Source organism: Taudactylus pleione, unplaced genomic scaffold (assembly GCF_031769625.1).
Source record: "Taudactylus pleione unplaced genomic scaffold, aTauple2 ptg000240l, whole genome shotgun sequence".
NCBI lineage: Eukaryota > Metazoa > Chordata > Amphibia > Anura > Myobatrachidae > Taudactylus > Taudactylus pleione.
The window spans coordinates 19,324-38,321 of NW_028284642.1; the positions used below are offsets into that span (position 1 = coordinate 19,324).

At 48.6% G+C, this 18,998-nt stretch overlaps 1 protein-coding gene across 1 annotated transcript in view; it reads left to right on the forward strand.

The window, feature by feature from the left end:
- The window catches only part of GPSM1 (G protein signaling modulator 1), a 209,702-nt gene that overhangs the window by 9,032 nt on the left and 181,672 nt on the right, over positions 1 to 18,998 (forward strand). The gene's annotated exons all lie outside the window — the stretch shown is intronic.

Consider the following 18,998-nt stretch of genomic DNA (forward strand, 5'->3'; position numbering starts at 1 on the left):
TACTACATAACTCAGCCTAGAGAATCTCCTCCGCTCATCCAGCTCCTCCTTATGGGTATGCAGAATTAAAGCTATTATTATTATTACTATTATTATGGTTTATATCCTCCGCATGTTACAACAATCCCATCCATTCCTGTGCCAGGGGTGCTCACAATCTAAGTCTCCGACCATAGCCACCCAAAGGCACACATCTAGGAAAGACCATAAGACTAGCAGTGTGCCTTTGGGTGTGTACCCAGCATGGCCTGTTTGGGGGCTGGGCAGTAAGAGTTCTGGGAATTCCCAGACAGCTGCTCCATCCAGTGCAATGCACACCTGCATATGTCCGTGAGGAGGGGGACAAGGGTGCCAGCAAGGAGGTGATATGGGTGTAATAGATGCACACCAAAAGGTCGCTGGCGTCGCCCACTGCTTGGATCCCTGATACAGAGACACTGGCCAGAAACGAAGACTAGTCCTCCACTCCCTCATCCAACTTTACCTTTCTCCTCCGCTGATTTCTCAGTTGACTTAGGGCCTGATTCAGTAACAATCGTTATTCCGTACGCACCTGCAAATGTATGCTAATGACTGCCACAGCTCAGCCAGTATAGAGACACCCACTACTGCTATCTCACATCTGTAATACCTCACAGTCCTGTGTATACATCTGTAACATCAGCCACAGCACAGCCAGCATAGAGACACCCACTACTGCTATCTCACATCTGTAATATCTCACAGTCCTGTGTATACATCTGTAATACCTCACAGTCCTGTGTATACATCTGTAACATCAGCCACAGCTCAGCCAGCATAGAGACACCCACTACTGCTATCTCACATCTGTAATACCTCACAGTCCTGTGTATACATCTGTAACATCAGCCACAGCTCAGCCAGCATAGACACACACACTACTGCTATCTCACATCTGTAATACCTCACAGTCCTGCGTATACATCTGTAACATCAGCCACAGCACAGCCAGCATAGAGACACCCACTACTATCTCATATCTGTAATACCTCACAGTCCTGTGTATACATCTGTAACATCAGCCACAGCACAGCCAGCATAGAGACACCCACTACTGCTATCTCACATCTGTAATACCTCACAGTCCTGTGTATACATCTGTAACATCAGCCACAGCTCAGCCAGCATAGAGACACCCACTACTGCTATCTCACATCTGTAATACCTCACAGTCCTGTGTATACATCAGTAACATCAGTCACAGCTCAGCCAGCATAGAGACCCCACTACTGCTATCTCACATCTGTAATTCCTCACAGTCCTGTGTATACATCTGTAACATCAGCCACAGCTCAGCCAGCATAGACACACACACTACTGCTATCTCACATCTGTAATACCTCACAGTCCTGTGTATACATCTGTAACATCTGCCACAGCACAGCCAGCATAGGGACACCCACTACTGCTATCTCACATCTGTAATACCTCACAGTCCTGTGTATACATCTGTAACATCAGCCACAGCTCAGCCAGCATAGAGACATCCACTACTGCTATCTCACATCTGTAATACCTCACAGTCCTGTGTATACATCTGTAACATCTGCCACAGCACAGCCAGCATAGGGACACCCACTACTGCTATCTCACATCTGTAATACCTCACAGTCCTGTGTATACATCTGTAACATCTGCCACAGCACAGCCAGCATAGAGACACCCACTACTACTATCTCACATCTGTAATACCTCACAGTCCTGTGTATACATCTGTAACATCAGCCACAGCACAGCCAGCATAGAGACGCCCACTACTGCTATCTCACATCTGTAATACCTCACAGTCCTGTGTATACATCTGTAACATCAGCCACAGCTCAGCCAGCATAGAGACACCACTACTGCTATCTCACATCTGTAATACCTCACAGTCCTGTGTATACATCTGTAACATCTGCCACAGCACAGCCAGCATAGAGATACCCACTACTGCTATCTCACATCTGTAATACCTCACAGTCCTGTGTATACATCTGTAACATCAGCCACAGCACAGCCAGCATAGAGACGCCCACTACTGCTATCTCACATCTGTAATACCTCACAGTCCTGTGTATACATCTGTAACATCAGCCACAGCTCAGCCAGCATAGAGACACCACTACTGCTATCTCACATCTGTAATACCTCACAGTCCTGTGTATACATCTGTAACATCAGCCACAGCACAGCCAGCATAGAGACACCCACTACTGCTATCTCACATCTGTAATACCTCACAGTCCTGTGTATACATCTGTAACATCAGCCACAGCTCAGCCAGCATAGAGACGCCCACTACTGCTATCTCACATCTGTAATACCTCACAGTCCTGTGTATACATCTGTAACATCAGCCACAGCACAGCCAGCATAGAGACACCCACTACTGCTATCTCACATCTGTAATACCTCACAGTCCTGTGTATACATCAGTAACATCAGCCACAGCACAGCCAGCATAGAGACACCCACTACTGCTATCTCACATCTGTAATACCTCACAGTCCTGTGTATACATCTGTAACATCAGCCACAGCACAGCCAGCATAGAGACACCCACTACTGCTATCTCACATCTGTAATACCTCACAGTCCTGTGTATACATCTGTAACATCAGCCACAGCACAGCCAGCATAGAGACACCCACTACTGCTATCTCACATCTGTAATACCTCACAGTCCTGTGTATACATCTGTAACATCAGCCACAGCACAGCCAGCATAGAGACACCCACTACTGCTATCTCACATCTGTAATACCTCACAGTCCTGTGTATACATCTGTAACATCAGCCACAGCACAGCCAGCATAGAGACACCCACTACTGCTATCTCACATCTGTAATACCTCACAGTCCTGTGTATACATCAGTAACATCAGCCACAGCACAGCCAGCATAGAGACACCCACTACTGCTATCTCACATCTGTAATACCTCACAGTCCTGTGTATACATCAGTAACATCAGCCACAGCACAGCCAGCATAGAGACACCCACTACTGCTATCTCACATCTGTAATACCTCACAGTCCTGTGTATACATCTGTAACATCAGCCACAGCACAGCCAGCATAGAGACACCCACTACTGCTATCTCACATCTGTAATACCTCACAGTCCTGTGTATACATCTGTAACATCAGCCACAGCACAGCCAGCATAGAGACACCCACTACTGCTATCTCACATCTGTAATACCTCACAGTCCTGTGTATACATCTGTAACATCAGCCACAGCACAGCCAGCATAGAGACACCCACTACTGCTATCTCACATCTGTAATATCTCAGTCCTGTGTATACATCTGTAACATCAGCCACAGCACAGCCAGCATAGAGACACCCACTACTGCTATCTCACATCTGTAATACCTCACAGTCCTGTGTATACATCTGTAACATCAGCCACAGCACAGCCAGCATAGAGACACCCACTACTGCTATCTCACATCTGTAATACCTCACAGTCCTGTGTATACATCTGTAACATCAGCCACAGCTCAGCCAGCATAGAGACACCCACTACTGCTATCTCACATCTGTAATACCTCACAGTCCTGTGTATACATCTGTAACATCAGCCACAGCACAGCCAGCATAGAGACACCCACTACTGCTATCTCACATCTGTAATACCTCACAGTCCTGTGTATACATCAGTAACATCAGCCACAGCACAGCCAGCATAGAGACACCCACTACTGCTATCTCACATCTGTAATACCTCACAGTCCTGTGTATACATCTGTAACATCAGCCACAGCTCAGCCAGCATAGAGACGCCCACTACTGCTATCTCACATCTGTAATACCTCACAGTCCTGTGTATACATCTGTAACATCAGCCACAGCACAGCCAGCATAGAGACACCCACTACTGCTATCTCACATCTGTAATACCTCACAGTCCTGTGTATACATCAGTAACATCAGCCACAGCACAGCCAGCATAGAGACACCCACTACTGCTATCTCACATCTGTAATACCTCACAGTCCTGTGTATACATCTGTAACATCAGCCACAGCACAGCCAGCATAGAGACACCCACTACTGCTATCTCACATCTGTAATACCTCACAGTCCTGTGTATACATCTGTAACATCAGCCACAGCTCAGCCAGCATAGACACCCACTACTGCTATCTCACATCTGTAATACCTCACAGTCCTGTGTATACATCTGTAACATCAGCCACAGCACAGCCAGCATAGAGACACCCACTACTGCTATCTCACATCTGTAATACCTCACAGTCCTGTGTATACATCTGTAACATCAGCCACAGCACAGCCAGCATAGAGACACCCACTACTGCTATCTCACATCTGTAATACCTCACAGTCCTGTGTATACATCAGTAACATCAGCCACAGCACAGCCAGCATAGAGACACCCACTACTGCTATCTCACATCTGTAATACCTCACAGTCCTGTGTATACATCAGTAACATCAGCCACAGCACAGCCAGCATAGAGACACCCACTACTGCTATCTCACATCTGTAATACCTCACAGTCCTGTGTATACATCTGTAACATCAGCCACAGCACAGCCAGCATAGAGACACCCACTACTGCTATCTCACATCTGTAATACCTCACAGTCCTGTGTATACATCTGTAACATCAGCCACAGCACAGCCAGCATAGAGACACCCACTACTGCTATCTCACATCTGTAATACCTCACAGTCCTGTGTATACATCTGTAACATCAGCCACAGCACAGCCAGCATAGAGACACCCACTACTGCTATCTCACATCTGTAATACCTCACAGTCCTGTGTATACATCTGTAACATCAGCCACAGCTCAGCCAGCATAGAGACACCCACTACTGCTATCTCACATCTGTAATACCTCACAGTCCTGTGTATACATCTGTAACATCAGCCACAGCTCAGCCAGCATAGAGACATCCACTACTGCTATCTCACATCTGTAATACCTCACAGTCCTGTGTATACATCTGTAACATCTGCCACAGCACAGCCAGCATAGGGACACCCACTACTGCTATCTCACATCTGTAATACCTCACAGTCCTGTGTATACATCTGTAACATCTGCCACAGCACAGCCAGCATAGGGACACCCACTACTGCTATCTCACATCTGTAATACCTCACAGTCCTGTGTATACATCTGTAACATCTGCCACAGCACAGCCAGCATAGAGATACCCACTACTGCTATCTCACATCTGTAATACCTCACAGTCCTGTGTATACATCTGTAACATCAGCCACAGCTCAGCCAGCATAGAGACACCCACTACTGCTATCTCACATCTGTAATACCTCACAGTCCTGTGTATACATCTGTAACATCAGCCACAGCACAGCCAGCATAGAGACACCCACTACTGCTATCTCACATCTGTAATACCTCACAGTCCTGTGTATACATCTGTAACATCAGCCACAGCTCAGCCAGCATAGAGACACCACTACTGCTATCTCACATCTGTAATACCTCACAGTCCTGTGTATACATCAGTAACATCAGCCACAGCACAGCCAGCATAGAGACACCCACTACTGCTATCTCACATCTGTAATACCTCACAGTCCTGTGTATACATCTGTAACATCAGCCACAGCACAGCCAGCATAGAGACACCCACTACTGCTATCTCACATCTGTAATACCTCACAGTCCTGTGTATACATCAGTAACATCAGCCACAGCACAGCCAGCATAGAGACACCCACTACTGCTATCTCACATCTGTAATACCTCACAGTCCTGTGTATACATCAGTAACATCAGCCACAGCACAGCCAGCATAGAGACACCCACTACTGCTATCTCACATCTGTAATACCTCACAGTCCTGTGTATACATCAGTAACATCAGCCACAGCACAGCCAGCATAGAGACACCCACTACTGCTATCTCACATCTGTAATACCTCACAGTCCTGTGTATACATCTGTAACATCAGCCACAGCACAGCCAGCATAGAGACACCCACTACTGCTATCTCACATCTGTAATACCTCACAGTCCTGTGTATACATCTGTAACATCAGCCACAGCACAGCCAGCATAGAGACACCCACTACTGCTATCTCACATCTGTAATACCTCACAGTCCTGTGTATACATCTGTAACATCAGCCACAGCACAGCCAGCATAGAGACACCCACTACTGCTATCTCACATCTGTAATATCTCAGTCCTGTGTATACATCTGTAACATCAGCCACAGCTCAGCCAGCATAGAGACACCCACTACTGCTATCTCACATCTGTAATACCTCACAGTCCTGTGTATACATCTGTAACATCAGCCACAGCACAGCCAGCATAGAGACACCCACTACTGCTATCTCACATCTGTAATACCTCACAGTCCTGTGTATACATCTGTAACATCAGCCACAGCTCAGCCAGCATAGAGACACCCACTACTGCTATCTCACATCTGTAATACCTCACAGTCCTGTGTATACATCTGTAACATCAGCCACAGCACAGCCAGCATAGAGACACCCACTACTGCTATCTCACATCTGTAATACCTCACAGTCCTGTGTATACATCTGTAACATCAGCCACAGCTCAGCCAGCATAGAGACACCACTACTGCTATCTCACATCTGTAATACCTCACAGTCCTGTGTATACATCAGTAACATCAGCCACAGCACAGCCAGCATAGAGACACCCACTACTGCTATCTCACATCTGTAATCCCTCACAGTCCTGTGTATACATCTGTAACATCAGCCACAGCACAGCCAGCATAGAGACACCCACTACTGCTATCTCACATCTGTAATACCTCACAGTCCTGTGTATACATCTGTAACATCAGCCACAGCACAGCCAGCATAGAGACACCCACTACTGCTATCTCACATCTGTAATATCTCAGTCCTGTGTATACATCTGTAACATCAGCCACAGCACAGCCAGCATAGAGACACCCACTACTGCTATCTCACATCTGTAATACCTCACAGTCCTGTGTATACATCTGTAACATCAGCCACAGCTCAGCCAGCATAGAGACATCCACTACTGCTATCTCACATCTGTAATACCTCACAGTCCTGTGTATACATCTGTAACATCTGCCACAGCACAGCCAGCATAGGGACACCCACTACTGCTATCTCACATCTGTAATACCTCACAGTCCTGTGTATACATCTGTAACATCTGCCACAGCACAGCCAGCATAGAGACACCCACTACTGCTATCTCACATCTGTAATACCTCACAGTCCTGTGTATACATCTGTAACATCAGCCACAGCTCAGCCAGCATAGACACCCACTACTGCTATCTCACATCTGTAATACCTCACAGTCCTGTGTATACATCAGTAACATCAGCCACAGCACAGCCAGCATAGAGACACCCACTACTGCTATCTCACATCTGTAATACCTCACAGTCCTGTGTATACATCAGTAACATCAGCCACAGCACAGCCAGCATAGAGACACCCACTACTGCTATCTCACATCTGTAATACCTCACAGTCCTGTGTATACATCTGTAACATCAGCCACAGCACAGCCAGCATAGAGACACCCACTACTGCTATCTCACATCTGTAATACCTCACAGTCCTGTGTATACATCAGTAACATCAGCCACAGCACAGCCAGCATAGAGACACCCACTACTGCTATCTCACATCTGTAATACCTCACAGTCCTGTGTATACATCTGTAACATCAGCCACAGCACAGCCAGCATAGAGACACCCACTACTGCTATCTCACATCTGTAATACCTCACAGTCCTGTGTATACATCTGTAACATCAGCCACAGCACAGCCAGCATAGAGACACCCACTACTGCTATCTCACATCTGTAATACCTCACAGTCCTGTGTATACATCTGTAACATCAGCCACAGCACAGCCAGCATAGAGACACCCACTACTGCTATCTCACATCTGTAATATCTCAGTCCTGTGTATACATCTGTAACATCAGCCACAGCTCAGCCAGCATAGAGACACCCACTACTGCTATCTCACATCTGTAATACCTCACAGTCCTGTGTATACATCTGTAACATCAGCCACAGCTCAGCCAGCATAGAGACATCCACTACTGCTATCTCACATCTGTAATACCTCACAGTCCTGTGTATACATCTGTAACATCTGCCACAGCACAGCCAGCATAGGGACACCCACTACTGCTATCTCACATCTGTAATACCTCACAGTCCTGTGTATACATCTGTAACATCTGCCACAGCACAGCCAGCATAGAGATACCCACTACTGCTATCTCACATCTGTAATACCTCACAGTCCTGTGTATACATCTGTAACATCAGCCACAGCTCAGCCAGCATAGAGACACCCACTACTGCTATCTCACATCTGTAATACCTCACAGTCCTGTGTATACATCTGTAACATCAGCCACAGCAAAGCCAGCATAGAGACACCCACTACTGCTATCTCACATCTGTAATACCTCACAGTCCTGTGTATACATCTGTAACATCAGCCACAGCTCAGCCAGCATAGAGACACCACTACTGCTATCTCACATCTGTAATACCTCACAGTCCTGTGTATACATCAGTAACATCAGCCACAGCACAGCCAGCATAGAGACACCCACTACTGCTATCTCACATCTGTAATACCACAGTCCTGTGTATACATCTGTAACATCAGCCACAGCACAGCCAGCATAGAGACACCCACTACTGCTATCTCACATCTGTAATACCTCATTCCTGTGTATACATCTGTAACATCAGCCACAGCACAGCCAGCATAGAGACGCCCACTACTGCTATCTCACATCTGTAATATCTCAGTCCTGTGTATACATCTGTAACATCAGCCACAGCTCAGCCAGCATAGAGACACCCACTACTGCTATCTCACATCTGTAATACCTCACAGTCCTGTGTATACATCTGTAACATCAGCCACAGCACAGCCAGCATAGAGACACCCACTACTGCTATCTCACATCTGTAATACCTCATTCCTGTGTATACATCTGTAACATCAGCCACAGCTCAGCCAGCATAGAGACACCCACTACTGCTATCTCACATCTGTAATACCTCACAGTCCTGTGTATACATCTGTAACATCAGCCACAGCACAGCCAGCATAGAGACACCCACTACTGCTATCTCACATCTGTAATACCTCACAGTCCTGTGTATACATCTGTAACATCAGCCACAGCTCAGCCAGCATAGAGACATCCACTACTGCTATCTCACATCTGTAACACCTCACAGTCCTGTGTATACATCTGTAACATCAGCCACAGCTCAGCCAGCATAGAGACACCCACTACTGCTATCTCACATCTGTAATACCTCACAGTCCTGTGTATACATCTGTAACATCAGCCACAGCTCAGCCAGCATAGAGACACCCACTACTGCTATCTCACATCTGTAATACCTCACAGTCCTGTGTATACATCTGTAACATCAGCCACAGCACAGCCAGCATAGAGACACCCACTACTGCTATCTCACATCTGTAATACCTCACAGTCCTGTGTATACGTCTGTAACATCAGCCACAGCACAGCCAGCATAGAGACACCCACTACTGTTATCTCACATCTGTAATACCTCACAGTCCTGTGTATACGTCTGTAACATCAGCCACAGCACAGCCAGCATAGAGACACCCACTACTGCTATCTCACATCTGTAATACCTCACAGTCCTGTGTATACATCTGTAACATCAGCCACAGCACAGACAGCATAGAGACACCTACTACTGCTATCTCACATCTGTAATACCTCACAGTCCTGTGTATACATCTGTAACATCAGCCACAGCTCAGCCAGCATAGAGACACCCACTACTGCTATCTCACATCTGTAATACCTCACAGTCCTGTATATACATCTGTAACATCAGCCACAGCACAGCCAGCATAGAGACACCCACTACTGCTATCTCACATCTGTAATACCTCACAGTCCTGTGTATACATCTGTAATACCTCACAGTCCTGTGTATACATCTGTAATACCTCACAGTCCTGTGTATACATCTGTAATACCTCACAGTCCTGTGTATACATCTGTAACATCAGCCACAGCTCAGCCAGCATAGAGACACCTACTACTGCTATCTCACATCTGTAATACCTCACAGTCCTGTGTATACATCTGTAACATCAGCCACAGCACAGCCAGCATAGAGACACCCACTACTGCTATCTCACATCTGTAATACCTCACAGTCCTGTGTATACATCAGTAACATCAGCCACAGCACAGCCAGCATAGAGACACCCACTACTGCTATCTCACATCTGTAATACCTCACAGTCCTGTGTATACATCTGTAACATCAGCCACAGCACAGCCAGCATAGAGACACCCACTACTGCTATCTCACATCTGTAATACCTCACAGTCCTGTGTATACATCAGTAACATCAGCCACAGCACAGCCAGCATAGAGACACCCACTACTGCTATCTCACATCTGTAATACCTCACAGTCCTGTGTATACATCTGTAACATCAGCCACAGCACAGCCAGCATAGAGACACCCACTACTGCTATCTCACATCTGTAATACCTCACAGTCCTGTGTATACATCTGTAACATCAGCCACAGCACAGCCAGCATAGAGACACCCACTACTGCTATCTCACATCTGTAATATCTCAGTCCTGTGTATACATCTGTAACATCAGCCACAGCTCAGCCAGCATAGAGACACCCACTACTGCTATCTCACATCTGTAATACCTCACAGTCCTGTGTATACATCTGTAACATCAGCCACAGCTCAGCCAGCATAGAGACATCCACTACTGCTATCTCACATCTGTAATACCTCACAGTCCTGTGTATACATCTGTAACATCTGCCACAGCACAGCCAGCATAGGGACACCCACTACTGCTATCTCACATCTGTAATACCTCACAGTCCTGTGTATACATCTGTAACATCTGCCACAGCACAGCCAGCATAGAGATACCCACTACTGCTATCTCACATCTGTAATACCTCACAGTCCTGTGTATACATCTGTAACATCAGCCACAGCTCAGCCAGCATAGAGACACCCACTACTGCTATCTCACATCTGTAATACCTCACAGTCCTGTGTATACATCTGTAACATCAGCCACAGCACAGCCAGCATAGAGACACCCACTACTGCTATCTCACATCTGTAATACCTCACAGTCCTGTGTATACATCTGTAACATCAGCCACAGCTCAGCCAGCATAGAGACACCACTACTGCTATCTCACATCTGTAATACCTCACAGTCCTGTGTATACATCTGTAACATCAGCCACAGCACAGCCAGCATAGAGACACCCACTACTGCTATCTCACATCTGTAATATCTCAGTCCTGTGTATACATCTGTAACATCAGCCACAGCACAGCCAGCATAGAGACACCCACTACTGCTATCTCACATCTGTAATACCTCACAGTCCTGTGTATACATCTGTAACATCAGCCACAGCACAGCCAGCATAGAGACACCCACTACTGCTATCTCACATCTGTAATACCTCACAGTCCTGTGTATACATCTGTAACATCAGCCACAGCACAGCCAGCATAGAGACACCCACTACTGCTATCTCACATCTGTAATATCTCAGTCCTGTGTATACATCTGTAACATCAGCCACAGCTCAGCCAGCATAGAGACACCCACTACTGCTATCTCACATCTGTAATACCTCACAGTCCTGTGTATACGTCTGTAACATCAGCCACAGCACAGCCAGCATAGAGACACCCACTACTGCTATCTCACATCTGTAATACCTCACAGTCCTGTGTATACATCTGTAACATCAGCCACAGCACAGACAGCATAGAGACACCTACTACTGCTATCTCACATCTGTAATACCTCACAGTCCTGTATATACATCTGTAACATCAGCCACAGCACAGCCAGCATAGAGACACCCACTACTGCTATCTCACATCTGTAATACCTCACAGTCCTGTGTATACATCTGTAACATCAGCTACAGCACAGCCAGCATAGAGACACCCACTACTGCTATCTCACATCTGTAATACCTCACAGTCCTGTGTATACATCTGTAATACCTCACAGTCCTGTGTATACATCTGTAATACCTCACAGTCCTGTGTATACATCTGTAATACCTCACAGTCCTGTGTATACATCTGTAACATCAGCCACAGCTCAGCCAGCATAGAGACACCTACTACTGCTATCTCACATCTGTAATACCTCACAGTCCTGTGTATACATCTGTAACATCAGCCATCGCACAGCCAGCATAGAGACACCCACTACTGCTATCTCACATCTGTAATACCTCACAGTCCTGTGTATACATCTGTAACATCAGCCACAGCACAGCCAGCATAGAGACACCCACTACTGCTATCTCACATCTGTAATACCTCACAGTCCTGTGTATACATCTGTATCATCAGCCACAGCACAGCCAGCATAGAGACTCTCACTACTGCTATCTCACATCTGTAATACCTCACAGTCCTGTGTATACATCAGTAACATCAGCCACAGCACAGCCAGCATAGAGACACCCACTACTGCTATCTCACATCTGTAATACCTCACAGTCCTGTGTATACATCTGTAATACCTCACAGTCCTGTGTATACATCTGTAATACCTCACAGTCCTGTGTATACATCTGTAACATCAGCCACAGCTCAGCCAGCATAGAGACACCTACTACTGCTATCTCACATCTGTAATACCTCACAGTCCTGTGTATACATCTGTAACATCAGCCATCGCACAGCCAGCATAGAGACACCCACTACTGCTATCTCACATCTGTAATACCTCACAGTCCTGTGTATACATCTGTAACATCAGCCACAGCACAGCCAGCATAGAGACACCCACTACTGCTATCTCACATCTGTAACACCTTACAGTCCTGTGTATACATCTGTAACGACGACACACATCGGCTCCTCACGCAGAATTACAGCAGCTGTGACCAACCGCAGTCTCGTCGCAGGCAGTGAGTACTCAAGCAGCGTATGCAATCGCAGTGGCTAATTTATGCATGCCCATGAAACTGCGCTCAAACGGACAGACACTCCTGCATTTCTACGACCACCCAACGTCACCACCCCCAAACGGTCACAGCCTGTCACTCACTCTGTGATGGGTTTCAGCGTATTCGTATTGCGACCACAGTGCAGCTTATGTGCAATGACTAATAATTGCGTGATCTGCATACGTAGTTGCATTTGCAAACACTGCTGAAGCAGGCCCTTAGCAAGGTAACAAGGGTTTCAATTGGCAGCTGAAGGTTGAGGAAACCACGCCTTTATAGGCAGGGGCAGATTGTCTCCAAGGAAGCCACTCCTGTAAGGGTGTGGACACTAGGTATGGTGTGTATGAGAAAAATTAATCTCCCTCAATGATATCTGAATCTGCCACGGTGGTGGGTGTGGTTGGGTCTGCCATGGTGGTGGGTGTGGTTGGGTCTGCCACGGTGGTGGGTGTGGTTGGGTCTGCCACGGTGGTGGGTGTGGTTGGGTCTGCCACGGTGGTGGGTGTGGTTGGGTCTGCCACGGTGGTGGGTGTGGTTGGGTCTGCCACGGTGGTGGGTGTGGTTGGGTCTGCCACGGTGGTGGGTGTGGTTGGGTCTGCCACGGTGGTGGGTGTGGTTGGGTCTGCCACGGTGGTGGGTGTGGTCGGGTCTGCCACGGTGGTGGGTGTGGTCGGGTCTGCCACGGTGGTGGGTGTGGTTGTCTGCCACGGTGGTGGGTGTGGCTTGATCTGCCTCTTGGGTGTGTTGGCCGTATCACATATGGGCCTGTGGTGGCCAGATCTGCCACTGAGTTGGGTTGGCTGAATCTGTCAGACCCTGCAAAACCAACCACAGTTACACTGAGGTGGATTTGGCCGAATCTGACACGGGGGTGGAGTGGCCAGAACATTTGGGGGCCTGTGGTGGCCAGATCTGTCACTGGTGGCAGTATGGCAGTGTCACATGGGGGAGGGGATTAGTTATCTAGGGTGCAGCTACTCTGGTGCTTGTGTCATTCTGCTGCCGAGCTCCAGTCATTACAGTCATCATCCTGCTGTCACCCCCCTGGGGCAGGTATTGCATATATAAAGGGGTGACTCTCCACACTCCCCTAGGTGAGCACAAGGGGCGGAAGATTGAGCCTAATTCTCAGTATGAATACAGGACTATATCAGCCGTTACAGTGGGAGAGCACTTAGGACATATGAGTGCTGATAGGGGCCCCTCCTGGAGGAGCAGATGCCGCATTGTAGTGATGGCAGAGGTCAGGGTGGGTATAAGGATCTAATGGGCGGCAGCCTGTGTACTGGGAGCTGCCCGGCCTCACAGCTCAGGGGTGAGTAAGAGACGCCAGCAGCACCAGTGTCAGGTACCCGCCTATGGAACGTCCTCGGGGAAATGTTTGGCAGGATCAGGTGTTCCGTTTGGTGAAGAATTTACTGCACCTAAAAGCAAAGAAACAAAGTGTCAGATTGGAGAAAGAACATAACGTTTGAATAACATGTAATTGATCCCCCTGTAAGCTGGTACGGGTGACACAGGCCTCTCTGATCCTGGCTGTTATTTACCCACATGTATCAGGAGTTGTAACTGTATGTGCTGGTAGTTGTAGTTCCATCGGTGCTTATAATCTACCTGGCGCAGTGTAGGCGCACACTTCATGAAATGGATTCTAGTGACATCACAGCTGGTGCATGATGGGTAATGAAATCATTTTAGAACAAACTGAGCCCAAAACTATCATGTGCTCTTATCAAAGCCAAACTGCATTGAATGGTTTGACCAGGAGGTGTGGCCGGAGGCTGGCCTCACGTGGGGAATGGCAGCCGCGGCACTGATGGGGTTAACCCCTGTGCTGCGGCGCCATTTTTAATTGGACAACAGGCGCTGGGCGCCATATTTATAATGTATTTGCGGCGCTAGGCACCGAGGGTTTTAAATTAAATGTTTTAATTTATACATTCTCCTGCCGCGGTCCAGCCCTGCTCTGGCGGGCCGCGGCAGGGATGAGGTAGCCCCTGGTGTGGCGGGGGGAGAACGGAGGGCAGGGAGCCGCTCTGCGCTCCATGCTGGGACCCAGGAGTTTGACTCCCGGCGTCCCAGCTCCACAGGGATGCCGCTGGTCCCTCCGTGCTGGCTGCTTACTGCTGCCAGGCAGCGGAGGGCAGGGCGGGATGCTGACCCCTGGGGCCCGGGAGCAGAGCTCCTGGCGCCCAGGGCAGCAGGGAGCTACTGCAGCCGGGATACGATCGTCCCGGACTGCAGGGCTAAGTAGCTCAAGGGGCGGGGACCGGGCTAGCCGGCTCCCCCAGGTGGTGCTGATCGCTGGGGACCGGGAGCGATGTTCCCGGCGCCCCAGCTGTACAACGCAGCGGGGCTGGCAGTTAACCCTCGGTGCGTGGCACCAAGGGGAGAACCGCCATAGCTGCACGCTGGGGGTTGGGAGCACTAGCTCCCCATACCCCAGTGCAGGAGGAGAGTCCACACACGGGGAGACCGGAGAAGCCGGCTCCCAGTGCATCGTGACTGGCCAAGATAGGGTGCACAGGGGGACCAGGCTAGCCAGCTCCATGTGCAGTGTTAGAGGGTGCGCTGGGGGCCAGGAGCCTAGCTCCCGGGGGCCCCAGCAGCATGGCCAAGTGGCTGCACGCTGGGGGACAGGGAGAGCCAGCTCCCCGGACCCCCAGCGATGTGAGCCGGATACAGCAGAGAGACCCAGCAGTCCAGGACTGCAGGGCTAGGGGAACCCAGCGCTGAGCGCTGGGCAGTGTAAGAAATAAATAAAAATAAATGCATTCAAAATGATTTGTGCAGCACTGAGCCCGGACAGCAGGTCCTGGGCTACAGTGCTGCAGTGTGTAACAGCCTGATGCAGGGCACAGGCTTGGTGTATATGCATAAAACAATGTATTTTAAATGTATAATTTAAGTAAAGTGCACTTACCTGTGGTCTGTGGAGGTCCAGGGGGATCCGGAGTTCTCTGTGGGCTGCTAGGTCCCCCAGCCTCCTCCCTAGGGGAATAAAATGTTCTCCTATGCGGCCTCATGCCTGGAAATGGTATGAGGGGTGCATAGGAAGCTGGCTAATGCAGCCAGCTAAGTGGGTTTAGGGAGCTTCAAATCACTTCCCTTCCATGGCCAGGAAACCGTGCCCGGGGACCCTGCTTGCCCACCTCTGGAGCTCAGATTCAGGCAGAAGTAGGAAGCTTTGTCCCTTAGCAGATTCCTGGAAGTAGGGTTTTGGAGGGAAACCTTCCCCCGGCCCTAGACGAGCCGACTCCTGGGTGGCGACCAAAACCCCAGGTAGTCTCAGGCTCAGGGGAGTGACCACTCCCCACTGTCCATAGGGGACAATGTTAAATGTGCATGTGGCCAGCACATGCACAGGTCATGCACTTATGATGATTGGTTGGAAACCACAGGGCGGGCTTACCCCCTGTGGTAATGTGTATTAGAGTGGCATAAAAACAGGGACTGTGAGCCCTGTATGTGTACATCTTTGACAATCCTGTGTGGAGGAGACCTGCTGTATGATTCCTGTAACATCTTGTATGCTGATATTCCCCTTCAATCCGAAGGGAGGGTCTTTTTTAAGACTGAGAGCAATAAACACCGTTGCCTTTAAATTCTACTACATCTGTATCCTGCGACCAACAAAACTGCGCAAAACGCTATTCCGTTCTCCAGCTGTTCTGGGTAAGAGCTCCATGTCTCCAAGTTCAAGCCCTCTGCCAGCTACCGTGCAGACCTGGTCCATTGCGAGGGATCAGGTGGGAACAGCCAATACCAAACAGGAAGTTTGTCCGCAGTTAGTCAAACGCATACGCAGCAGAAGCGGTTCCAGGTGCCGACGTAGGAGCCTGAGGGTACCTAATAAGCGGTTCCAAACGCCAATGGTAGAGTTTGGTGGTGGCAGTATCGTTAAACGCCCACGGCGCAGTGGGCAGAGTCAGTGACAGGCGGTCACTGACGGTGAGTGGGAGTTCAAAAGCGCTAACCCATGACCAGGGCCGGCCTAGGCGAAAGGCGTCCGGTCACAGGAGGTTACACCTGTCACCTGTGAGAGCAGTTATTGGGCAACTGGTCATGTACCCTGTCCCCAGCCAGATCCAGGTGTGCGGGACATTAGTAATCACCTGTTAGTGTCCGCATCTCACATAGGCCAATGTCTGCGTCTGTTTCCAAGTCCCCTTGAAGCCATTAGGCCGTTAGCACTGTCTGTACACCTGTAGTGAGTCTATGTAATGCCCTCATGCCTGGGCACTGACAGAGATAGGGATCAGCAATAGTGGCGTTCAGGCTCACTGGTGTCTGTGTGTACAGGTTACTCTGCTTAGCATAGGGATCTATGCTGTTCTGCGCTGCGCTATTTCCCTGCACGCGGATAATGGCTGGTATTCTCCACGTTGTTTTGTGTAGGTCCATTTCCTATCTAGGTGTAACTAAAATACACACATCTGTCTAGACCAGGGATTCCCAACCACGGTCCTCAAGGCGCACTAACAGTCCAGGTTTAAGGATAGCCATAGTTGAGCACAGGTGACTTAATTAGTGCCTTAGATATTTTGATTAGTGTGCCTTGAGGACCGAGGTTGGGAATCACTGGCCTAGATGGTAGAAGTGTATGAATACGGAGTCCCCCTTAATGTGACCATTACGCAGATGAGGTTGTCATGGCAATGGCGTGAGCTCCTCGGACAGGCGTCCTTGTGCACTAATGTGGTGACGACGCGACACCTACTGATGTTACATAACATTAGTATGAGAGGCGTAATCGCCGTCGCTGCCCTGGTGGCGCCCAGGTACACGAGTTGTTTGCGTAGGTCATTAATGAGACTTGCGCTTATTGCGTCTCCTCATTCTCTCTTCTGGAGCTATAAATAACATAATCGTCCTGGCAGCTGGAAAACTCTCACTTTCAGCATTAATTAGAAGCCTGTTTCTCGGGGCCTTGTGCGTTTCTGCTGCCTCCATCTACCAGCGTCATGATTCGAGGGATCCTTCAGACACCAATGTAATTATGCCCGTCATCTTACCTGCCTGGCATTGCGGTGCGGTATCATTAAGCTCCCTCTTATCGTACGGCCCTGGAGTAATCAGAAGCGTGCGCTCAGTTATCCGGTCCAGCGCGTCCTCACTTCTCATTCTTATATTTAGTGCTCAGTACGTTCCCCAGCTCGCTACTAGTGAGCGATAACCGCTGATGGCCGCATTATAGATATAACAGGGACCTCGTCCTGCGTTACTGTTATTTCTTGTTACATCGCAAATCTATTACTACTGGACCAAGGCTGCTGGACCGAGCCTTTGCCATCTATGGGGCTGATAGGAGGTGTTTTCCCAAAATCTAGAGGCATAAAATGCACCCGAAAAAGTTGTATTTTGCGCAGCTTGCAGATGCTCCAGCAGACCACGCTGAGTAATATTATAGGTGACACCTGTATATCTGTGTGCTCCTGAGTCTGTATATAGGAGACTGCGCTGAGTAATGTGATATGTGACACCTGTATATCTGTGTGCTCCTGAGTCTGTATATAGGAGACTGCGCTGAGTAATGTGATATGTGACACCTGTATATCTGTGTGCTCCTGAGTCTGTATATAGGAGACTGCGCTGAGTAATGTGATATGTGACACCTGTATATCTGTGTGCTCCTGAGTCTGTATATGGGAGACTGCGCTGAGTAATGTGATAGGAGCACACCGATATACAGGTGTCACATATCACATTACTCAGCGCAGTCTCCTTTATACAGACTCAGGAGCACACCGATATACAGGTGTCACATATCACATTACTCAGCACAGTCTCCCATATACAGACTCAGGAGCACACCGATATACAGGTGTCACATGAGTCTGTATATAGGAGACTGTGCTGAGTAATGTGATATGTGACACCTGTATATCTGTGTGCTCCTGAGTCTGTATATAGGAGACTGCGCTGAGTAATGTGATATGTGA